This window comes from Chinchilla lanigera, unplaced genomic scaffold (genome assembly GCF_000276665.1).
Source record: "Chinchilla lanigera isolate Chin_1 unplaced genomic scaffold, ChiLan1.0 scaffold00020, whole genome shotgun sequence".
Lineage (NCBI taxonomy): Eukaryota > Metazoa > Chordata > Mammalia > Rodentia > Chinchillidae > Chinchilla > Chinchilla lanigera.
In genome coordinates, this window is record NW_004955421.1 from 14,117,541 (window position 1) to 14,123,281 (window position 5,741).

Here is a 5,741-nt window from a genome sequence, read left to right on the forward strand (position 1 = left end):
AGAGGTGCAGACGTTCAGATGTGAAGGGTTTTAAAAGGCAGTGACACAGTAAAATAAAGAAAACAGTGAATAAAGTTTACTGCCTCAGTCTCTGTTCTCCCACCTTCCCTGGGGTTTCTTCTTTATGGACTGTGGTGGATCAAGGATTCCTGGTTGGAAACATCAGCTGTTTTGTCTTATCTAAGATGGAAAATATATATATATAAAGTCCTGCTGTAGGATAAAAGTACGAGTGAATAGGATATTCTTCAAATTCCTTGCTCTTGGATTTCTCAAAGGCAATTGATATATCAGGCATTAGCTTTAAAAGCAAATAATATAGAATCTCTTCTACAGTAATATTTTTGCCTACCCGGCTTCTATATTCTCTTTACTGGCATTAATTCTTTGATCATCCTTTCTGTTCAAGTATTATAACTGAACTTGGTTTCCTCCAGCTTTACAAGGTGTACACAAGAGCCAGATATTGCGAAGAAGTGTCTCCTTACACATGGAACTTTATTCAGTGGTGGAAAATGGAATAAGACAAAGGAGAACCACATTCTTAGAGTTTACTGAACATAAAAGTCCATCAGGTGGCACAAACTGAACTAAAATTTCAGGCAGCACAGGAAGAAAACAGAACTCAGAAAGAGAGGAAGACCAATTCTGGCATACTTTGAACATGTGGATCCAACAGCACCTGAAGTCAAAAACCTGTGGCTGTTTTAGTTACAAACACCAATGAATTTATCATTTCTATTTGAGCCAATTTGATTTTATTTTCTGCTGCTCATAATCAAAATTGCTGAAAATATAGTAGGGAAAAAAGAGACGGTGAAATTACTGAAAATCAGAAGACATTTGTGTGTTAGAAAATTATGTGCTTGTTGCTTTTATCTTTTCTTCAATACATGAACTTAATTTTAAAGAGATATTTCAACCAATTTAGCCAATTTGTTTCTCATCTGACATTCTTTTTTTTTTTTTCTCCTAATGGATGTGTTACATTTTCAAAGATTGAGTCTAATTCCAGGGAGATTTTATTTTCTTTGTTCCTAATATCACAGAATAGCCTTCCAATGAATAAAAGAAAAATGTCTTTCACTGTTATCCATTGTGTAGTGCAAATGATTGATTCACTGAACATTGACCACAAGACAAGTCAATCTTGTTGATTCAACAAAAGTATCAAGTGCTATCAAGATGTCTTTTCAGCTCCTAAAGCTAATTTGAAAAACATTTGGAATAAACATGACTGGTAATGTTGAACACCATCAAGGTTCTTTATTTTCCTTATTGAGTAATGATTTGAGAAATAAGAGAATAGAAATCATTCAATGTAAAATATGACCCAGAACTACAAATAGTACTTGAAAACACAAAATTGTTATATTTCTCATTGAGAAAGACAGCACTTTTGTGACTTTACCTGACTTGCTTTTAGTTATGGCTGTATTGCAAAATAAAATGGATGTTAGAATTTGGGAAATTTGAGTATTGAATATGATAGGACTCAGTGAGCTTTTTAATATCTGAGCTATAAGGAAACCATAAATGATGATTAGTAATAAACATTTGTAGCAATTATAATTTGAATGCAATGTTATTTTCTGTAAGCCACAACTCCTCAAAGTTGCTGCACATTGGAATCACTTGAAATTTTTTTAACAATACTGATAATTGAGGTACACGATACTGAATACAACAAGGATAGTTTAGAAATCTTCCAGGTAATTCTACTGTGCAAATTTTGACATTGTGCTATAAGTCACTACTTCTATATGCTTAATGTTTACATAAAGGGAGTGTGTTGCTAAAATCAAATTCTGAATTTCTTACTCTTCAGATAAGGCTAATATTGCCAATATGGGTCCCATTTTTTGAGTATTAGGGCTTTTGTTATGGATTATGAAGAGATGTCCCCCCAAAGTCTCATGGAGTCATAGGGGCAGTCTTCTAGAATTTGTGATTGATTCATGGTCCAATCCTGAAATTATGGGGGATGAGTACTGCACCCGCCCTGGGGCAGGTAGCCTGCATACAGTATAAAGGAGAGAAAGAGGCTTGCTCAAGCTCCTCCCTTTTCAATCTTGTTGCTTTTACTGTTTGCCACTGTCATGAACTGTTGGCCTCTGCCATGTGCTACTCTGCCTTGGAGCCAGCATGTACGGACTGAAACCTCCACAAACTGTAGGCAAAATAAACCTTTGCTTCTTTAATTCTGGGCATCAGGTATTTTGTCTCAGCAATGAGAGAAAAGTAACAAAGACAGAATTTGGTACCAGATAAGTGGGATCATTGCTGTGACTATACCTGTCCATGTGGTTCCAAAGCCTTTGGGAATGACTCATGGGAAGAGCTTGGAAATATTGGGAGATGTAGCCTGAAAGAGTAACACTGGAACACTTTAGACTGTTCTCTATGAGAGATTCTGGTCAGAGCTCAGAAGAGCAGCAGTTTGATAGAAATCTTGCTGGTAATGATGAGGTTTAGGAGATTTCTGCTGGGAAGAAGGACTGCACTGGCTGTTGGACTCCAAACAATGTGTGTTATGGCTTTGCACAAAGTTTGTCTGCATTTTGCTTATGTCCAGAGATTTTGTCTGAAACTGAGATTAAGGGTGGTGGACTAATTAAATTGGCAGAAAAAATTACAAGGCAGTCAAATATTGAGGTGGTGGCATGGCTACTGTTATGGGTTTTTAGCCAGAATTATGTTGAAAATCAAGAGCAAAGATCCCAGCAGGATGATTTAAAACATTGTGAGTTTGCCAGAAAGGAAGCTCCAGTAAAGCTGTGGACTGCAAAGTTAGAGCAGATGAAATCTTGACTGATAAGAATAAGAAGGAGAATAGAAAAAATGACCTGAGTGCATCACAAGCAGCAACTGTACCCACCGTTTGCAGCCTCAAAGTTGAAAAAGTAAAAGTCTGTTTTGAGACAAAAGTTACAGCACCATGTTCTAGAATGGCACCAGCTACACTGTGTTCCAGAATAGCAGCAGTGGGTGCACCAGGTTCCAAAATGGCATTGGCACAGAGAATTTGCTCCTCAGAATTGGTTTCAGAGTGCTCAGCCATCCAGACACTCAGTCCCTACAGCCAAGAAAGAGAAAAGCCTGGCTACTGCTCCAGCTGGCAGCAGAACTTCTAGTCATCCACATGGCACTGGTTTTAGGCACATGAGGAATGCAGAAGTTATGGCGTTAAGAAGGTTTCCACTCAGATTTCAGAAGTCCTGCGAGGCCAGGCTATGTACTCCTGAGAGGGCAGTGTGTGAAGCTGTGGGGGTGAAGTGAAAGGTGCAGTGGAGACCCCAGAAGTTTGGAAAAGTCAAGAACATGGATTGTCTAAGGAAACCTGCAAGGAGGGAGAAAAGCAGGCCTAGGAGAGAAGCCACGGGATCTACAATTACTAAAAGTGCCATACAGGTGGAACCACATGGACTCATAACTTACCATAGATTACTTTGGATGTTCCAAACGGAACTATAGGATTTAATGTTTATCTTGCTGGATTTTGGACTTGTTTTAGTCCTGATGCTTTGTATCCTTCTGTTTGTACCTTTTGGAATGGTAATTTTTATCCTGTGCCATTTAATGTTGGAAGTGTTTAACTTTTCATTTGTACAGGGACTCACATCTAAGAGTTTTCTTTCCATCTTGCAGGAGACTTGGGACTTGGACTTTTCAGCAAAGCTGAAACTGTTAGAACCTTGGCAACTCTTAGAGATGGACTAAAATGCCTCTCGTGTAAAGAGATGTGCATGGGTCTTTCGGGGGACAGGGGCAGAATGTTATGGTTTGTATCTAGATGCCCCTCCAAAGCCTCATGAAGTCATGGGGGCTGACTTCTAGAATTTGTGATTGATTTATGGTCCAATCCTGGGACCATGGTTGTGAGTACCACATCCACCCTGGAGCAGGTAGCCTGCATACAACGTAAGGGAGGGAAAGAGACTTACTCAAGCTCCTCCCTTTTTGGTCTTGTTGCTTTTGCTGTTTTCCACTACCATGAACTGTTGCCTTCTTCCATGTGCCACTGTACCCTGGAGCCAGCATGTATGAATTGGAACTTCCATAGACTCTGAGCAAAATAAACCTTTCCTTTCTTACTGCTGGGCATCAGCTATTTTGTCTCAGTAATGAGAGAAAAGTAACCAAGACAGCTCAGGTTGCATTTTTGGAGTAAATAGATAAGAGAGAATTTGCTAGTGATGCCCTGTGCCCATCTTAAGTTAGCAGTGAAAATCCCCTGTAAACATTTGTGGTAATGAATTTGGATCTGAGGAGTACATTCTGTTATAATGCAGAATTATCATGCCTGTTAATGACATTGCCTTTGTAAAGGTCCTGCAGGGAGAGCTAGGTACTCCTTAACCTGCAAATTTTCCAGCTCTGTTCAAATGGGGAAGGACTGGGCAAATGGCCAACTTTGACTTTCATACTTTACCCACTCCTTGGGTACTTCCTCTCTTCTCTTGCTCTGCTGACCCAACCAACCACCTCTTTGCAGGCTGCCACTCTGCATATGGGACCTCAATTGCAATAAAAAATATAGCTCTGACTAAAAGGGTTCTCAAGCTCTTACTTCCCCTAGCTGCAGCATAGTCAGAGCCTCCTAATCAATCCCTGGTTGACAGACCTGTAAGTGGATAATTTAGAAATGTTAGGGTCTCAAGTTTGGAAATAGAAACGAAATCTCTTTTCATTCATTGCTGTTCCCTCAAGTACAGATAATTACTACTTCTCAAAACAATATTCTTTCCTGAAATGAATTATAGGTACAAATATATTGAAGTGCATATACTAAAGAACTAATTTTAATGAAGACTGCAATCCCTATGTGTCACAAAATCTGATACATGTTCTAGTCAGCCTGTTTAAAGGATAATATACTAGCTATCTCTTTGCTGGAAAATTACCCAACACTCACAACTTAAATGAGAAGAAAATTTGACTCACAGTTTCAGAGGATTCAGTCCATGGATAGCTGGCTCCAAAACAGGGACATCATGGAGGAAGGCATGGTGGAACCAAAGCTGCTTAGTTCATGGCAGCCTGAAGGTATACCAGAAGAACAGTGCCAGAGTGGAAAGGGTCAAGGACCAGGTACAGATCCCAAGGTACACCTCTATGACCCAGCCAGAGGTATGCTTTCCTGACACTCTGGATGGCTCCCAAGCCAACCAAGGTGACTCTTAATCTTACCTGTTATGAACAGACAACTTACCAAAAAGGGAGAGAGGGGGTTTTCTTTGCAGAAAAATCACTCACAGAAAAGTAGTTTTTTCCTGGGTAAGCATTTTTATAAGCTTCAATAGAGTGAAAAGTAGAGCTTTTCAAGTGGCACACTTGAAGAAAAAATAGAAATTTACTCACTCCAGAGTTAAATAAAATGCATTTATTTGGCTACAAGGGTATTTAAACTGATACCAAGGGCTAAGAACAGTACAACAAAGTTTTTGTAGCTTGCCAAGAAAAGGTGAGAAAAATAGGGTTACTAATACAGGCAGTAATTTTCTTTAGGGAAGGAAGAGGTCAGTATCTGAAGAAGATTTCAGTATGTTTAATAAGAATCATGTTCCTTGCCCCTTTCTAGAACTTACAGTAAACTATCCATTTCTCATGAACATAGGGAGTACTTGGGTATCTATTGTGTAATTTTAACTTTTTTTTTTTTTTTTTTTTTTTCCGGTACTGGGAACCGAACTCACGCCCTTGCGCTTGCTAAATGTTTGCTGTTGTAAGCAGAGTCTCAT